This window comes from Brachypodium distachyon, chromosome 1 (assembly GCF_000005505.3).
Source record: "Brachypodium distachyon strain Bd21 chromosome 1, Brachypodium_distachyon_v3.0, whole genome shotgun sequence".
NCBI lineage: Eukaryota > Viridiplantae > Streptophyta > Magnoliopsida > Poales > Poaceae > Brachypodium > Brachypodium distachyon.
The window spans coordinates 74898066-74918132 of NC_016131.3; the positions used below are offsets into that span (position 1 = coordinate 74898066).

The following is a 20067-nucleotide window of genomic DNA, read 5'->3' on the forward strand; positions in this document are numbered from 1 at the left end:
ACTGGCACAATTTAAGCTCCATCTGATAAGCTATTCTGTTGAACTTATTCTGCATCAATGCCTAAAATTCTCCTCAGATACTCCATTTGCTCAGACTCTCCTTGAAGCTCCTCCCACTGTTATTGTCAAGGAAAACAAATCCTTAATATCTTATCATTCAAAGTCTTGAAACAAATATTTTTCACCTATTCAAGGGACTAAAAAAAACTAATGATAAAGACGAGGCATGTCAAATATCCTGAAAGTTCAAAGTGTAGAACAACTGAACAAGTATTTTTTTTTTCAAAAGCTCGTATGAGAATAGATAACCTTGAATGGTAGAGAAAGTACATGAGAAAACAAATGCATGGTGCATTCGAGCAAATGGCTTTAGATATCAATTTATAATGGGTGCATGTCGATTTCATACTGGCATATGTAACTCTGGAAATATCACTCACGAGTACTAAGAAAATTGTGAACCATCAACAGATTAAACAATGAATTTAGAATATTTACTGATGGTTACTCTCCTACTGCTTGACTTGCCTCTTGATGGGACAGGGAAACCAACTTCCATCCAGCAGTGGTTATTTAACGCCTTTTAAGTGCTGTGTGGCCTAATGGTGTGCCTGCAAAAGAAGTACACATCTGCATTAGTTTCTCCTTTGAGACTTCCTCAAGTAGGAAAACAAGAAAATGGACAGCCTGTTACTCTTTCATAAATGGCACATCAATAGACCATACCTAAATTCCTTGAGAAGTGTGTTGTTCCATCAATCTCAAGTGCAGCCTTCTCATCAACTAGCACCGCATCAAGAGTATAACCATCTACTGTATATTCTCTAATCCACTCATGCCCAGTAATATATAGAAGACGACCAACCTCCTTTTGAAACGAGGAAGTTGTCTTCTGATTGAACCGTTTGCTCTTCCCCGCTTTTGTTATTTTCTCTTCAAGATCGCCTCTTAAGGCAAAATCAAGATGTGGGTACTCAAGCTTTACAGACTGATTTGCAAGATAAACCTGTGATGCGAACATTATATCTTCTCTGTACTGATCCGAGACTCGTTGCTCTTCATATTGCTTCAGAGTTTTCCAGATATGTGAGAAGAACTGGCGGTCGATTTGCCCAAGGACAGCATAGGACCAAGCAATATTGCCAAGCTGATCTCGGCTAAAGCTGAGCGCATGAGCATTGCTAACATCTTCTCCACTTGAAGCCTCTTTGGGTGAGGTCTGCCGCATGTCTCACACAAGGCCATCCTGAAAGGCAGCATCAAGTGCATCAAGCAAAGGATAGGGGCATTCATTAAGAGAAGCACATCCCCACAAGAATTGAGCAAGCTCTTGCTCCTTGAAGGTGTATGCTAGCTGTGCTGCTCTCTGGGCCAACGCTAAGAAAAGGGGTGGTGCTGATTGGCGCATGGAAGCAAATGCTCCGGCAACATTGGCAACATTCTGTGCGTTGAAATCATCAACCTTGGAGATGGCCACCTTAGCAATCCTATCCATCTCCGGCAAGTAGAGCAAGTCACCCCCAATCTTGGACAAGGCCCAGGAAATGTTAGACACACCCTGCGGCGAGCATTCCGGGAGGGACAGCATTGCCAGCCCCACAAGCATGGACATGTCCCTTTGCCGTGCAAAGGCGAGTCAGTGCGTCTGTGTCATGGACACCGTCTCCATGTTCTGTGGTCTTAAACCCTGTCTAGCTGCCTCTGAAGAAGTGTTTTCTGAATTTTCATAAGTGTCATGTCTGACACCGTATTTTAGGCTAGTTTCAGTTCAGAGTTTAGTTGCTATTTTTCAGCTCGTCAGTGGTTGCGTTTTGTGCGCCCTGACTTAGTCTAGATCGTCCAGCGCGAGGCTCGGATCATGGGGATGGACGTGGTCAGTAGTGGAGCACGTTGCCTGGACATGTTTGTATACTCTCGATGAATAAAAAGGAAGAAAGACAGAAAAGCTGCTAAGTTGCGCGCAGCACCAAAATACTCTCGTGCTCTTGCCCTTTCGATCTCTCTCTCGTTCTCTCGGGTTTTTTTTTTTTATCTCAGGGCGACAATTGGCATCAGAGCCAGGCTTCATCATGTCTGCCGGTCAGCACACCGGCAACACCCTGCAGCGACTGTCCGTGACACCGCCGCCTGAGCAGCGACGGCGCTCACCAAGCCGCGGACGTAGCAGAGTTCGGCGTGGTGGCGGAGAGATCGTGGTTCAGCGCGAAGTGGTGCGCGAGACCGGCGGCGGGAGCGGCACTCACCTCTCCTTCCCGATGCTCACGCGCGGCGGCTACACCAACTGGGCCATGGTCATGGAGGTGAACCTCCAAGCGGCGTCACTCTGGGAGGCCATCGAGGACGACACGGTCTCCCGCAAGGACGACAAGCAGGCGCTCGCCGCGCTGCTCCGCTCCACCCCGTCGGAGATGCATTGCATGCTCATTGGCAAGGGGACGGCCAAGGCGGCGTGGGAGGCGATCCGGATGGCGCACCAGGGCAACGACCGCGTGCACGACTCACGCGTGCGGCGGCTGCGCACGGAGTTCGAGACCGTCTCCTTCAAGGACGGCGAGAGGATCGACGAGTTCGCCATGCGCCTCTCCAACATCGCCGCCGCACTTCGTTCCCTCGGAGATCACGGCACCGTTGAGGAAGAAAAGGTCGTCAGAAAGTTTCTTTCTGTTGTCCCATCTCGTTTCGTGCAGATCGCTTTTTCGATCTAGACCCTTCTCGATCCGTCCGTGCTCACGCTTGAGGAGGTCACTGGCCACCTGCGTGCCGTGGAGGAGCGCTTGGACAGCGATCAAGGCAGCAGCGGCAACCAGCTGCTCCTCACCGAGGAACAGTGGGAGGCCAGGAAGCGCCAGCCCCGTGGAGGCGCCACGGGCGGCAGCTCGAGCGGCAGAGGGGACGCCCGCGGCAACGTGCGCGCCAACGACAACCGCAAGGGCGCGCCAGCCCGGCGACCTGCGTCTCCACCACGCGGCCAGAACAACGACGGCGACAGAGAGAGATGCCGCTACTGCAACAAGAAAGGACATTGGGCACGCGAGTGCCGCAAAAGGCAACGCGACAAGGCAGCGGCGGCTGCCGCGAACCTCGCCCAAGCAGAGGAAGAGGACGACGGGCCAGGCCTGATGATGGCCTGCGTCGAGGAGGTGTACGAGCGCGTCGAGCCTGTCGCCGTCAACGCCACGCCCACGCCGGTCGTAGAACCGGAAACCGCTGTGTGCAACCGCGGCCAGGTCTTCCTCAACGAGCAGAGAGCTGTTGTCATGCCATCTCTCGGCGACGAGCACGCAAGGGAGACCTGGTTCCTCGACACCGGCGCAACAAATCACATGACCGGCTCGCTCGATGCATTCGCGGAGCTGGACCGGTCAGTAGCGGGCAAAGTGCGCTTCGCTGATGGATCTGTGGTTGACATCCACGGACGGGGCACCGTCGTCTTCTCCGTTGACGGGAGAGATCATCGCGCGTTCACGGAGGTGTTCTACATCCCGGCGCTGAAGAGCAGCGTGGTGAGCCTTGGGCAGCTGGATGAGGGTTGGTATGACATCCACATCCGCCGCGGCACGCTCACCGTCCACGACCATCGCCAGCGCCTCATCCTCAAGGTAAAGCGATCCGCTAACTGCCTGTACAAGCTGTCGTTCACCCCAGCCGCCCTGTGTGCCTTGCCGTGGGGCATATGTCCGATGCCTGGCGCTGGCATGCGCGGCTCGGCCATCTGCACTTCGACGGCATTCAACGGATGGTGCGCGGCGAGCTCGTGCGTGGACTGCCCCACATCGAGCACGCGGACGAACTTTGCGAGGCATGCCTCGCAGGCAAGCAGCGACGCCTACCCTTCCCTCAGAAGGCGAAATTCCGAGCGGCAGAGCCGCTCGAATTGGTGCACGGCGACCTGTGCGAGCCCATCACTCCACCGACACCTGGAGGACGCCGCTACGTGCTTGTTCTGATCGATGATCGGAGTAGGTACATGTGGGTGGAGCTCCTCGCCACCAAGGACCAAGCTGCACGCGCCATCGTCAAGTTCCAGGCCACGACGGAGAACGAGTGCGGCCACAAGCTCCGCGTCCTGCGTACTGATCGCGGCGGCGAGTTCACATCAGTGACCTTCTACGAGCACTGCGCGGAGACAGGGGTTCAGCGCCACCTCACCGCCCCGTACACGCCGCAGCAGAACGGCGTCGTGGAGCGCAGGAACCAGACGCTCTTGGGCATGGCACGCAGCATGCTCAAGGCCAAGCGGATGCCGAACACCTTCTGGGGAGAGGCAGTGCTGACGGCTGCTTTCATCCTCAACCGCTCATTCACACGGAGCGTCGACGGCAAGACCCCGTACGAGGGGTGGCATGGAGTGAAGCCTAACGTGCGCTTTCTGCGCGTGTTCGGCTGCGTCGGCCATGTCAAGACAACACCGCCAAACCAGCAGAAGCTCGCCGATCGGAGCTCACCCATGGTGTTCATTGGCTATGATACAGGTTCGAAGGCCTACAGGATGTACGACCCTGCATCCAAGCGCGTGCACGTGTCGTGCGACGTCGTGTTTGACGAGGACGAGTGCTGGAATTGGGAGGCGCCAGGGGAGCCGTCGGCGAGCAGTACGTTCACCGTGGAGTACCCTGTGTACGAGACACGGACCTCCACGAGCAACAAGCAGGCCTCGGTTCCTGCTGCCAGCGCATCGCCGGAGCCCAGCGTTCCAGTTCACGGGGGAGCATCATCGCCCGCGACGCCCACGCCTCACTCCATCAGCAAACCTGTGGAGTTCATGTCGCCACCAACGACGTGGTCAGGGTAGCTCGATGCTGACGACAGCGTCACTGCGCCACACCGCGTCCGCCGCGTCACCGACATCCTCGACACACCTTCATCACCTCCACGACTTGCAGAGCGCCCGGTGCTGGTGGAAGAACACAGTGATGACGAGGCCCTGCATCTTCTGGAAGGAGAGGAGCCGTCATCATTCGCTGAGGCAGAGCGTGAGGACTGCTGGCGGCACGCCATGCTCGACGAGCTGCAATCGATCGACGACAACAACACTTGGACACTCACCCCTCTCCCTGCAGGCCAGCGAGCGATCGGACTCAAATGGGTGTACAAATTGAAGAAGGACGAGCACGGGAACGTGGTGAAGCACAAGGCCCGGCTCGTGGCAAAGGGATATGTACAGCGCGCCGGCGTGGACTTCGACGAGGTTTTCGCGCCGGTGGCCAGGCTGGAGTCCGTGCGGCTCATCCTTGCACTGGCTGCACATCACGGCTGGGAGGTGCATCACATGGACGTGAAGTCCGCCTTCCTCAACGGCGAGCTGAAGGAGGTGGTCTACGTGACCCAGCCACCGGGCTTCCTTGCCGACGGCCGTGAACGGGACGTGTACAAACTGCACAAGGCGTTGTATGGCCTGCGGCAGGCACCGCGCGCGTGGAACTCCAAGCTGGACGCCAGCCTCGTCTCTCTCGGCTTCACTCGAAGTGCCACCGAGCACGGCGTGTACACGAGGGGAACGGATCACGAGCTGCTGATCGTCGGATTCTACGTCGATGATCTTGTCATCACCGGCGCTCGGAAACAGGAGGTGCTCAGTTTCAAGGAAGAAATGAAGCAAATGTTCAGCATGAGCGACCTCGGGTTGCTGCGGTACTACCTCGGGCTGGAGGTCAAGCAGGGGACGCGGTGCACCACGATCACGCAATCAGCCTACGCCGCTAAGCTCCTCGAGAAAGCTGGCATGGCAGATTGCAACTCTGTGCACGCGCCAATGGAGACAAGGTGTCGCCTCAGCAAGGAGAGTAAGGAGGCAGCGGTGGATGCAACTTTCTACAGAAGCGTCATCGGCAGCCTCCGGTACCTGGTTCACACCCGCGCGGATATTTCGTTCGCCGTCGGGTTCCTGAGTCGCTTCATGGAGATCACCTCGCGGCTGTCAAGCACCTGCTCCGCTACATTGCTAGCGCACTCACGCATGGGTGTGTGTACCGCCGCGGCGACGGCGAGACACTGAAAGGCTTCAGCGATTCAGATCATGCCGGTGATGTGGACTCCAGGAAGAGCACGTCGGGAGTGCTGTTCTTCCTCGGCGACAGCCCCGTCAGCTGGCAGTCCCAGAAGCAAAAGGTTGTCGCCACATCGTCGTGCGAGGCAGAGTACATCGCAGCAGCAACAGCTGCGTGCCAGGGCGTTTGGCTCGCTCGTCTCCTCGGTGAGCTGTTGAACAAGGATGTTGTTCCAACCACGATCTTCATCGACAATAAGTCAGCAATCTCACTCTGCAAGAATCCCGTACTCCATGATCACAGTAAGCATATTGATCTCCGATACCATTTTATTCGAGATTGTGTCAAGAAAGGAACAGTTGCCGTGGAGTTCATCAGGACAGGTGAACAGAGAGCTGATCTTCTGACAAAGCCACTTGGGCGTGTACGTTTCCTGGAGTTGCGCAGCAAGGTGGGGATCGTCGATGTCAAATCAGTGAGCCAGGGTTGAGGGGGAGATTGTGGTCTTAAACCCTGTCTAGCTGCCTCTGAAGAAGTGTTTTCTGAATTTTCATAAGTGTCATGTCTGACACCGTATTTTAGGCTAGTTTCAGTTCAGAGTTTAGTTGCTATTTTTCAGCTCGTCAGTGGTTGCGTTTTGTGCGCCCTGACTTAGTCTAGATCGTCCAGCGCGAGGCTCGGATCATGGGGATGGACGTGGTCAGTAGTGGAGCACGTTGCCTGGACATGTTTGTATACTCTCAATGAATAAAAAGGAAGACAGAAAAGCTGCTAAGTTGCACGCAGCACCAAAATACTCTCGTGCTCTTGCCCTTTCGTTCTCTCGGGTTTTTTTTATCTCAGGGCGACATGTTCTTGGCAATGCGGTGGAGAGCAGTGGCGATGTTGAGCGGCGTGAGTGGTGACGGGCTGAGACCTTTGGCGACAGCTGCTATGACCTCGTCTGTGAGCGCGAGCACCTCCTCGGCGGTACGAGCCTGGACGATGTTCCTGTTCAGGGACACCTCTTTGCTCCTGTTGGAGGTGTTATGAACGCAACAATCAAGAACGAAGAACGAAGAAGAAATTACAGCACAAGGACACACGGATTTAACGTGGAAAACCCTCTCAAACAACGAGAGGAAAAAACCACGGGCGCCAGCCAGCGAAACTTCACTATATGGGGAGTGTTTACACAACGCCGGGGAAATTCTACAAAAGCAACTCGTCCCCAAAACGGCGGCCACAAGGAGTATATATAATAGGAAGATTAGGTCAAAACAGATCCGTATTGGGGACCCCGGAAGTTCCGGACCCCCGAAAGTTCCAGGCTTGTTCCGGGACAAACTCCGCAGTCTTCGCGCGAAGTTCCAGTAGCGTCACAGAGGTGAGGCGGAGGTTGGGCGGAAGTTCCGCCCCACCAGAATTTCCGGTCCTGGGAAACACCTCCTTGAGAATTTGGATCACAACTTCAACAAACTCCACCTTGAGACAAATTCCTTCTTATAGCAAATTCCTCTTTGTAGCATAAACAGCAACAACTCCTAAAACAACAAAGAAAACACTTTCGGCGCCAACAGTCACTAGGGGCTAAACAGTTATACCAAGTAAACTTGAGCATAGCTCAAACTTAGCAATAGGAACAGGCTTTGTCATCATATCAGCAGGATTATCATGAGTGCTGATCTTGCATACTTTCAATTTACCTTGTGCAACAATGTCGCGAACAAAATGGTACTTGAATCAATGTGCTTGGTTTTCTCATGGAGCATCTGATCCTTAGTAAGGTAAATGGCACTTTGACTGTCACAAAACAGGTTAATGCAAAAAACATCTTGACAAAGTTCAGCATATAAACCCTTCAACCAATGTTGGGTTTGCCCAAAGATCAATCACATGAAGACGCAGACGCACAAACGATCACATTATTATTTGGCCAAGGGCACGTATCGTGCTCTCTATTTTCTCTTTATTTCTTTCTCTCAAATCCACGATCTGATTACAAGGTGCTGCCTTGGTCTGTATATATATACACAGAACCAAGCTAGCTACATGACTCAAGCACGACTAGGACAAGAGGTCTAACACCACACGGACTACTAATCGTACTCGAACACAGAGACCCACGATGAACCACACATGCACACGAACACTAACTCACGCATAGACACACTCCTAATCTGATTAGGACACAAAGACATGCGCCTAGCTAGACTCAAACTCAAGATTATCCTAACAAGCAATAGCCATATATTCTGCTTCGGTTGTAGATTGAGCAACAACTGGTTGCAGTGTTGCCTTCCAACTCATAGCACATCCACCTACCGTGAACACATATCCTGTGAGAGATCTCCTCTTATCCAAGTCGGCAGCAAAATCTGAATCCACATAGCCAGCGAGTCCCTCATCAGTCTTGCCAAACTTCAAGCAAGCATTGGATGTGCCACGGAGGTACCTGAAAATACACTGAACAGTTTTCCAATGTTCTTTACCAGGATTAGCCATGTAACGACTGACCAAACTCATAACATATACTTAATATCTTCATCAGAAGTAGGACATTGGAACGCTGACAACTTGAAATGAGAAGCAATAGGAGTACTAACACACTTTGCATCATGCATATTAAAACGATGAAGTACTTTCTCAATATAACATTGTTGACTAAGAAATAGCAACCTAGATTTTCTGTCCTTTTTAATTTCCATACCTAAGATTTTCTTAGCAGCACCAAGATCCTTCATCTCAAATTCACTACTTAGTTGTGCCTTCAAAGTAGTGATTACTTTCATGCTCTTGTGTCGTCGCACGGGGCTCCGACACCGGGGGCGTGTGGTCACGCCCCCTTTTTAGGTTCGGTAGGGGCGTCGGGGATCGCCCTGGCGATCGCCGGCGTGGCCGATGGCCTACGCAACCTGCGAAGTAGTGTACACCGGATGCATGCAAGCTAAGAACACATGCACACACGTTTTTACCCAGGTTCGGGCCACCGGGAGGTGTAAAACTCTACATCCTGCTTGTCTGAACTGGTATTGACTATAGATCAAGTGATTACACGTTGCCGGGGGGAGGATCCCCGGGCGTTCTTGTTTTGGCTCAGTGCCCTCTACTGCCTTAGGGTACTGCTAATAGCTAAGTGTGAATCCGTCTACCCGTCAGATTGTGGAACCGTGGAACCATCCAACCGTCGAACCCTTTGACCGTCGGCGGGGTCCTCCTTTTATACTGAAGGGGATACCACAGGTGCCGCGGTGCATGCATTACAAGTATCGACCAGGGAGACATACAACTCCCCCTCGGTGAGCTGGTGGCATGCATGGACGCCACCTCCGCTGCTAGGGGTCTAAAACCCTAAAGGTAGGATTGGACAGCCACTGTTCACCTGATTTGGACAGGTAACGCCCCTCCTGTCGGCTCATTTAATGCGCCGTGCGCCTCACTCTTCACCCTGTGAGACTACGCACCTGACCGCTGGGCCCCACCCTCGCGGCGGGAGCCCGCGCCCGGGATCCCTCCTCCCGGCAAGTGGTTCCCGAGAGGCACCCAGGCCCGACACGCTCGGGAACCCCCTCCCGGCAAGCGGTTTCCCGGGAGGTGTCCAAGCGGGAATATTCCCCGAAGCCCCGCTAGCCCTTCCGGGCTAGTAGCTTGCCGGACTGCTCGTGGCTGCTGCCCGGGACGAAATCCTCTCGGGAACCCGGAGACGGGGCCCACGTGTCGCGCAATTGTGGTACCCCAGGTGCCACTGGTGCGACATCTTGGCAGCAATTAACATATCATCAACATATAACAGCAAGTATACAGGTGATCCATCAACAAATTTAATGTGGACACAACTGTCATACTGAGATCTACTAAAGCCACGTGAGATCATAAATGAATCAAACCTTTTATACCATTGTCTAGGAGATTGCTTCAAACTATAAAGGGACCTTTTCAACTTGCAAACAAACTCCTCTTTGTCAGGAACTATGAACCCTTCAGGCTGGTCCATGTATATTTCTTCCTCAAGCTCTCCATGCAAAAATGCAGTCTTCACATCTAACTGCTCAAGCTCAAGATCATGCATAGCAACAATACCAAAGAAAGTACGGTTGGAACTATGCTTTACCACTAGAGAGAACACATCATTGTAATCAATACCTGGTATTTGACTGAAACCTTTTGCCACTAACCTTGCCTTAAACCTCATAGGCTTATTAGGAGACAAACCCTCCTTTCTCTTGAAGATCCACTTGCAGCGAATGGCCTTCTTTTGTTTAGGCAAGGGCACAACATCCCATGTGCCATTCTTCTCAAGTGATTGCATCTCCTCTTGCATGGCAGACAACCACTTCACACGGTCGCCGGAAACAACAGCTTCATTATATGTGGCCGGTTCACTATCAGGCTCCACCTGTTCTGCACAACTCAAAGCATAATAAACAAGATCACACTCTTCAATCAAACATGGGCGAGGACGTTTATTCCTCTTTGGACGGTCAGCTGCAATAGACCATTTGTGTTGCTGCAAAACAGGTGATGAGGATGGAACAATATCATCATTATTGTCATCATTGTTCCCATCATCATTACCATGATCAACCTGAGCATCATTGTTGTCAACAATTTCATCAACGTGCTCCACCTGCACTTTAAGTCTCTCCTCTTCAATGCGAGAGGCATCAGTGGACAAAGTATCATGATACATAACTTTTTTATTAAAGACAACATTCCTGCTCAGCAAAATCTTTTTAGTTTCAGGATTCCACAACCTGAAAGCTTTAACTCCAGAACCATAGCCAAGAAAAATGCACTTAATAGCTCTAGGCTCTAGCTTTCCATTATCAACGTGAGCATAAGCGGTGCAACCGAAAACTCTCAACTGTGAATAATCAGCAGGTTTACTAGACCATACCTCAATGGGAGTTTTCTTGTCAAGTGGAATAGAAGGTGACCTGTTTATGAGGTAGCATGCGGTGAAAGCTGCCTTAGCCCAAAAACACCTGCCCAAACCTGCATTGGACAACATGCAACGTGTCCTGGATATGATGGTTCTATTCATGCGTTCCGCCACGCCATTTTGCTGTGGAGTACGGGCAACCGCGTAGTGCCTAACCACACCATCATTGCTGCAAAACTCCTCAAAGTCATCAGAAATAAATTCACCACCATTATCAGTACGCAAAATTTTCACCTTCCTTTCAGTTTGCTTTTCTACCATAGCTTTCCACTTCTTAAAAGCACCAAAAACATCAGACTTGTGTTTCATAAAATAAGACCAAACTTTTCTTGAGTAATCATCAATAATGGTAGGCATGTAATTAGCACCACCAATAGAGGTCTTACGGGAGGGTCCCCAAACATCAGCATGCACATAATCTAATATGCCTTTGGTGGTATGAATGGAAGAAACGAATTTAACCCTCTTGTGCTTACCATAAACGCTGTGCTCACAAAACTCAAGCTTACTCAAGTTGCAGCCATCGATGAGCTCTCTCTTGACCAACTCTGCCATCCCATGTTCACTCATATGCCCAAGACGCATATGCCACAGATTCGTTTTTGCACAATCATCAGAATCATTAGGTGTAACGGCAGCAGCAAAACCAGGCAAAGTGCTACCTCTAAGAACATATAATTTGGCAGAATTCATATCACCTATCATGTGAATAAGAGAACCTCTAGATACCTTCAAAAGTCTACGCCCACCGGCGTACTTGTACTCGTCACAGTCCATGGTACTAAGTGAGATCAAATTTCTTGCCATGCTTGGTATGTGCTTCACCTCTTTCAACGTGCGTGTCATGCCATCATGGGTCTTGATCTGTACGGACCCAACGCCAACAATATGACAAGGATTGTCATTGCCCACACGCACAAAATCTCCAGTCTGCACAGACTCATAAGAACTGAACCAATCCTTGTTACAACAAATATGAAAGGAACATGCTGTATCAAGAATCCATTCATCATCACGGGAAATACAAGAAGCAAGAACAACGAGGCATTCACCCTCAGAGTTGTCGGTGGAAACGACAACGGCCTTACCAGTACCATCGGACTTATCTTTCGGTTTGTAGGTACCGTTCCTTTTCTCCTTGTTCCGCAGTTTATAACAATCTTCAATGACATGATTATTTTTCTTACAATATCTGCAAAACTTATCTTTTCCTCGGGACTTTGAACGAGCTTTTCCGTCCCGGCTCTTATCTCGGTTCCCATAGTTGTTATTCCTCTGCTCGGTCCTGCCACGAACCTGCAGAGCTTCTGCCTTTGACGACGACCCATCGGTCTGCACCATAGACTTCATCTTTTCTTTCTGTCTAAGTGCTTTCAAAACCTCATTAAGGGTTAGAGAGTCATGGCTATAAAGAATTGAATCGCGGAAATTTGAATAGGAACTAGGCAACGAGCATAAGAGTAAGATAGGTAAATCCTTATCATCATACTTAACCTTCAAAGCTTGCAAGTCAGAAACTATCTTTCGAAAAATAGTTATATAAGATATTACCGAACCACCTTCTTGCAGCTTATGGGTGAACAACTTCATCTTTACATGCATCTTACTGGTTAGATCTTTAGACATGCAGATCGATTCCAGTTTCAGCAACAGGGCTGTTGCGGATTTCTCCTCCAACACTTCCTGCAAAATATTATTGGATAGATGAAGTTGAATCAAAGACAAAGCCTTACGATCTTTGCGTTTCTCTTCGGCAGTCCACTCCTTTTCATCCTTCTTGCCGAAGGAATCAAGCGTCTCATCCAGATCTGAAGTTTGGGCGAGAATCGCCCACATCTTCACTTGCCACAACGAGAATCGTGTGGTGTAGTCCAGCTGCGGCAGATCGAACTTCAAGGTAGACATGTCGCAAACCCTAGGTGGAACCTGGGGCTCTGATACCACTTGTTATGAACGCGACAAGCAAGAACGAAGAACGAAGAAGAAATCACAGCACAAGGACACACGGATTTAACGTGGAAAACCCTCTCAAACAATGAGAAGGAAAAACCACGGGCGCCAGGCAGTGAAACTTCACTATATGGGGAGTGTTTACACAACGCCGGGGAGATTCTACAAAAGCAACTCGTCCCCAAAACAGCGGCCACAAGGGGTATATATAACAGGAAGATTAGGTCAAAACAGATCCGTATCGGGGACCCCGGAAGTTCTGGGTTTGCGCCGGAAGTTCCGGACCCCCGAAAGTTCCGGGCTTGTTCCGGGACAAACTCCGCAGTATTCACGCGAAGTTCCAGTAGCGTCACAGAGGTGAGGCGGAGGTTGGGTGGAAGTTCCGCACCACCGGAAGTACACCGGAAGTTCCGGTCCTGGGAAACACCTCCTTCAACAGGAGGGCTGTGCAGCAGAGAAGCTGGAAAGCGTCTGGATGAAGAGCTCCCTGTTCCTCTGGCACTTTTCGTCAAACACGCCGTCAGCAAGCTGTGCGACTTTGAGGTCGAGGTCATCCGGCACCGCATCACTGTCCATCTCCTCTTCTTCATCTGTGAGCTCATCATCCTCGCTAAGCTGTTGCTTCTTCTTCTTCTTCTCCTCTTTCCACTCGGCAATGAAATCAGGGAGTACTTGTGATTTGATTACTTTCCTACTTTCGAAAGTTAAGTTGCGTGGAGAGAGCTCGATTCCCCACTCGGCGACTCAGCCCGTCGCCTCCGGGTTACTCAAGATGTTGGCGAGTGGAGCCTCGCTGACCACCACGATCGGGTGCTCCTAGAAATAGTGTCTTAGTTTCCGTGCTGTCATGAAGACACCGTATGCCAGCTTCTGGTAGTGGGGGTAGTGTTGCTTTGTTGGAGAGAGAACCTCACTAAGGTAGTAAACCGGGCGTTGGACACCATGGGTCCTCCCTTCCTCAGCTCGCTCGACGACGAGAGCCGAGCTGACTACCTGGGTGGTGGCAGCGATGTAGAGCAATAGCGGCTCGTCTTCTTGAGGCGCCACGAGGATCGGTGAAGTCGAAAGTAAGAGTTTCATGTTCGCAAAGGCGGCGCTAGCTTCGGGTGTCCAGGTGAAATCCTCTTTCTTCTTCTTCAGGAGCTGGTAGAAGGGCAAAGCTTTTTCTCCTAGCTTGCTGATGAAACGACTCAGCGCTGCGAGGCGTCCCGTGAGTTGTTGAACCTCGTGACCTTTGGTCGGCTCCCCCATGGTCAGTACTGCTCTGATTTTTGTTGGGTTAGCCTCAATGCCTCTGGCTGAAAGGAAGCACCCGAGGAGCTGGCCGGCGGGTACCCCAAAGGCGCACTTTGCTGGGTTCAACTTGATCCGGTACTTGTCCAGGTTGTCGAACGTTTCTCGGATATCGTCGAGGAGCGTGGCCTCCTTCTTGGTTTTGATGACTATGTCATCAATATACACCTGGACGTTTTTGCCGATCTGCGACTGGAGGCAGGTCTGCATGCAGCGCTGATAAGTGGCACCTATGTTCTTGAGGCTAAAAGGCATTGTCATGTAGCATAAGACACCGTAGGGTGTAATGAATGCGGTCTTCTCCTCGTCTTCAACCTTGAGTCGAATCTGGTTGTAGCCTGAGTAGGCATCAAGAAAAGACAGGCGCTCATAACCCGCAGTCGAGTTGACGATCTGGTCGATTCGAGGCAGTGGAAAGTGGTCCTTCGGGCAGTGCTTGTTGAGCGGCGTGAAGTCGACACACATGCGCAGGACCGTAGTGTTCTTTTTCAGGACAAGGACGGGGTTTGCGACCCAGGTAGCTTGTTTTATTTCCAGAATGAACTTGGCTTCGAGGAGGCTGATAACTTCGTCTCCGATAGCTTGCGCTTCAGCTCGAAGAATCGACGCATAGGCTGTTGAACCGGCTTGGCATTCTCATCCACATTAACAGCGTGCTCGGCGAGTTCTCTGGGAATGCCTGGCATGTCAGGTGGTAGCCAGGCAAAAATTTCCCAGTGCTCATGGAGGAACTCGACGAGCGCGCTTTCCTATGCGGAGGAAAGGCTCGTGGATATCACGACGGTCTTGCTGGGGTCCGTTGGGTGGACCTAAACCTCCTTTGTATCCGTCTTGACGTTGAACTCTAGTTTTGGTGCTTGCCTCTTGGCCACGGGAGGGAGGGCGTGTTCAGTCGTGGACTTGAGCTGCTCGAGCTCCTCGTGCATGCCGAATGACTCGGATATCTTATGGAAATCCTTTTCGCGGCTGTCGGAACGCGCGAAGTTCCCGGAGATAGTGATCACGCTGTTTGGTCCAGGCATCTTTAGCTTGAGGTAAGCATAATGCGGGACTGCCATGAAGCGTGCGAGTGCCACGCGGCTGAGAACCACGTGGTAATGTGATGGCCAGTCAACCACCTCGAAATCGAGTCGTTCTCGACGAAAATTTTCTGGTGAGCCGAAAACAATGTCAAGGCTGATCCTTCCGAGTGGGGTAGCCCGCCTCCCTGGCACTATACTGTGAAAGGTCGTGTCGGTGGCGGTGAGATTTGTCATTGACTGATTCATCCTCTCAGAGTGTCGGCGTAGATGATGTTGATGCCGCTCCTGCCGTCCACGAACACTCTGCTCATCATGTAGCCTCCGATTTGGGCGTTGAGCACCAGAGCTGCATGCTCGGGTCATGGAACTCGGAGAGGGTGATCATCACTAGAGAACGTGATGCTGGTCTCGGACCAGTTGAGGTACTCAGGAGTTGCAGGTGGTGAAGTCACGGCCATGTGCACCTGGCGAGTGATCAGCTTCTGGGTTCGGTTGGTTGGTCGGCCTGTCTGTATCATGCAGATGTGACCGACCGGAGCTGGATAGCCGTTGCTGGCGGCGGATGCGGCCTCTGGTTGTGACATGAGTTGCACTGGGTGCACAGCTCCAGCGAAGTTCGTTGGGCGAGGTGGCGGAGCTCCGATGGCCAAAGCTCTTGGTTGTGGAGGTGGCAACTGTGCGGCGACTCCGTTGTTGGGTAATGGGTGAGCACCCGGCACATGCGGGAATTCGGCGTTCATTGCTGACTGCTGGGTTCTTGCATACTCGTACTGTAGGCCCTTAAAACGCCTGCACTCCATCAATGAATGACTTGGCTTGATATTGCCTCGCTCGTCCCTGTAGACATGGAAAGGACAGGGAGCTGCCAACTGCTCGGAGAGGCTCGGCTGGCCTCCTTCACGTGGTTTTCATTGCCACTGTCTGCGTTTGTCGCCACCACAAAATCCACCATTGAGGTTTCCTTCTCCGCAGTAGCCGAAATTTGACTGGGCAGTAGCTACGACAAATTTGGGTGGACTTGCGTCTTCGGGAGTGCGGCCCTTGCGTTTCCTGTGATGCTCGTCACTGCGACCGTGACCGCGGTCACCCTCGTCATCGCGGTAGTGGCGACGCTCGTTGCGGAGCGAGTCCTCGCGATCTGCCCATTGACTGGCGATTTCCATCAATGCATTGACGATAGTTACTCTGGTTCGACCCAGCTCTTCCTTGAGGTCCAGTCGAAGCAGCCCACGTTTGAACTCGTCGATGGCGCTTTCGTTGGAAATTTCTTCGGCTGCATGCTTTAGGGTGGTCCATCGCTGGATGTATGAACGGACAGTTTCGCCCTCTCGTTGGATGCATGCTCGAAGTTCTTCCTTGGAAGTTGGTCGCTTGTAAGTTACCTGAAGTTTCGAGTGAAGGCTTGCATCAGCTTGTCCCACGAGCCGATCTCTCCGTCTGGTAGGTTGGTCAACTAGGTGCGTGCGGGACCCCGCAGTTGCAGCTGTAGGCACTGCATGGCTGTGGTTCTGGAGCCGCCTCGGCACCGGATCCCGGTCAGGTAATCCTCCAACCAGGTTCTAGGCTCCAGGGTGCCGTCGTACTTTGATATGTCAGATGGTGGTTTGAAGTTCTTTGGCATCTTGGCATGACGGAAGCGGTGGGTGAAGCAAGGTGCTCCACAAGACTCGACCTCAGGGTCCGAGTCTGATGAATAATCGCGGGAGTCAACTCGTGGTCGGTCGAAGCCACGGTTGCTGCTTCATGGCGATGGCTTCGGCCCTCCTCTTGGGTTTTCGCCTCGGTCGCGCCGTCCTGACCAGGGTGAACGATGGCCATGTCGAGTGCCAATATTATCGCAAGGCAGAGTCCTTTCTGCCCACGGGTTTGCTCTTTGATTTTCCAGATCCTGATTGGCGTAGGTGGCCCCGATTGTGGGTCGTTTTCTGGTGGTTGGATTGGCTGCAATAGGTGTTTGCTGCAAGGATCAGGGCCTCCGGTGTTTGTGGCGCCGCGTCGCCGTGGTTGTTGACCGACAGAAAACTTGACCCCAGATTTCGAGTCATGCGGCGCCTGTCTGTATTAGGCATATCTTCCAATCGGGTTCTGTGGTGAGGTCTCTTATCTCTTGGTGAAGGAGTACCAAGAGACGATTCGCTGAGCGTGTCCGATCGACCCCTCCTCCGGGCTCTTTCGTCTTCAGCTTGCTTCCGTACCATTTCGAGTTCTTGCTTTTCTTTGTTCACCTCATTGTGCGCCTCGATGAGGGATTGACGATACAACTGCAGCTCCGCCGGGGTTGGATCGGCCATTAGAACTCCGGTGCTGAGGGCTTCCTTGACTCGAGCCGACTCCTCTTCGGTGCAGTTGATAATGGGTTGATTCTGCGACTGCCCTCCGCCCGTTTTCTCGGCTGCCTGAGTTGTCATATAGACCTGGGCTATGGTTCCTGGGAAGACTGGGTCATTGCTGCTATGGCAACTTTCTTGATCGGAGCAGTTGCCAGCGTCGTTGGGGACGGGGCTGCTTGCATGCAGGGTGCGATCGTAGTCAAAGAGGGTCGGAGCAAAGTTTGACTCCGGATTGCAGGTCAGATCCTGAGACAGGATCTGAGCAGGCAGCGGTAAGGAGTGCGACTCCTCTATTGCTGAAGCAGTTGAATCTGGCAGGCGAAGGATGCCAGATCTGTCGACTCGGAGATGAAAATCCCCGAAGATGAGATCCACGCCAGCACTAAGTGCGTCGAAGACCGCGCGTCTGGCCGTCGGGTGGCCGATGAAGTGGAAAGAGGCGAACATCATCGACTCCGCCTGAGTCGATGAGTTGACGGTTGGAGTAGATGAAACCGCCGGGGTCATGAATCCAACACACGTCTTCCCCCCGGTAGGCGCCAATGACGAAGGATTAACTTTGACAATGCCCATCTTGATGGACTTACGACCTAGGAGAGCTACGCGTGTGTATTGGCGAACCCGTCGGCTGACAAACAAAGGGAGGCAAGGATTTACCCAGGTTCAGGTCCCTCGGAAGGTAATACTCCTACGTCCTGCTTGTCTGATCTGTATTGATGAGTCGAATACAAGATTGCCGTTGAGGCGTAAAGGCTCAGATTGTATCTGGCGAGTGCGTCTAGGTTGGCTTGTCCTCCTTGGCTCTCCCTCCTAGCCCTTTATATATGCGAGGGGCTAGGTCTCGGGTGGAGTCTAAGTCGGTTACATCAATGAGATATACTATGATTGAACTTCCTTATCTCGAGTCGACTGGATGAAGATTCGAACTCATGGAGTCATCGCAGGCTTCTACCTGGGCCCCCAGCTAGGCCATGGCGGGTATCCCCATGTTGGATATGTGGTTAGACATAACCACGTCAATTAGCATTTGGTTAATATGAATTTCCTAACCAGGTTTCATAATTTTCCCAATTACAGATTATTTACTATGATTTAAATGAGCCTTTCCAATAATTAAATCATATAAATAAACATACACATAAATAATTAACAAAACTAGTGGGGTTGGTTCAGGGGCTCAATTTCAAGGTTAATAAAACTAGATTTACTCATTTTGGACTTCCGTACAATTTCCTCGAATTTAAATACCCAATTTCCAAACATATACATTCAGTTTCAAGTTTATTTAAAATACAAAGAACTCTGGTACTGTACATGGGGGATATTATTTATCAGTAATAAACAAGAGGAAATTATCTAACTAATGCCACTTGTTTCAAAATTTTATAATTTTTATGTAATTAGTTATTGAATTTACAACACAGTGGCATTTTTCGGTAATTTAGATTTTTTTTCATTTTCCAATTAAATAAACTAATAGCGGCTGACAAATGGGGCCCACGGCAGAGAAATCGGGGCCCGGCACTATTCTGGGCCGAGGCTCGTAAACCGATTTTGTTTCTTTTTCCTTTTTCTTCTTCTCCCTTTGCTAAACAGGCCACGGGTTTGGACTGGAGGAAATGGGCCGGGGGGAGTTCGTTGGCTCGGCCCACGCGGCTCGCAGGGCCCGCCAGGCACGAGGCCAGGGGCTTGCTAGGGTTTCCCGATGGGAGGGAGCAGGGTGGTGGCGGTGACGGTGGCGCGAGCTACGGGGAAAAGGAGGGGGGAGGAGATGGCTCACGGGGGCCTTGAATGGGAGGCGACGGCCGGGGAAGAGTCGGTACGGCGGAGGTGCTCCTCGGGACTCCGTCAGAGACGAAGAAGATGAACAGCCCGGCGGCGTTGCGGCGGCCAGAAAAGGTGCCGGACTGAGGCGCGCCGACCTCCTGGGTAGAACGGCGCAACGAGGTTGTCTTGTCCGCGGCGGGAACACGGACGGCTCATGGGGGGCTTGAATGGGAGGCGACGGCCAGGGACGAGTCGGTACGGCGGAGGCGCTCCTCGAGACTCCGCCGGAGACGAAGAAGATGAACAGATCGGCGGCGTTGCGGTGGCCGAGGTGGTCGGAAAAGGTGCCGAACGGAGGCGCGCCAACCTCCTGTGTAGAACAACGGCACAACGAGGTTGTCTTGTCCGCGGCACCAAGCTCTGGTGGCGGCGTTCTCAAATCCAGCGAGGAGAAGTGGAGATGCGGGAGGGATGAAGAAGGGAGGAAGGAGAGGGCGAGCAGGAGGCACGGAGCAGCCTCATATAGGGCAGCCGGGGCCCGCCGGCGGCATGGTCGAAGGACGACGACGTGATAGAGTTAGGCGGATTGGACAGCATGACTGGTGGGTCCCGCCTGTCGGCGACGCGGACCAGTCAAGCATGGGGCCCATGCGCTGACGTCGGTGCAGCCCTGCGCACAGTAGTGCGGAAGAGACGCTTTGACGTCACTGATGACGTCAGCCTGTCCATGCGGGGTACAGTGACCGGCGAACCAGGGGCTGCCACGTGGCTTGAACTATTTGCTTTTTACTTCTGTC

General features: G+C 52.1%; 1 pseudogene; it reads right to left on the reverse strand.

Annotated features, from left to right (window-relative positions):
- On the reverse strand, positions 1-11169 carry LOC100844340 (annotated as a pseudogene).
- Positions 11170-20067: the final 8898 nt, after the last annotated feature.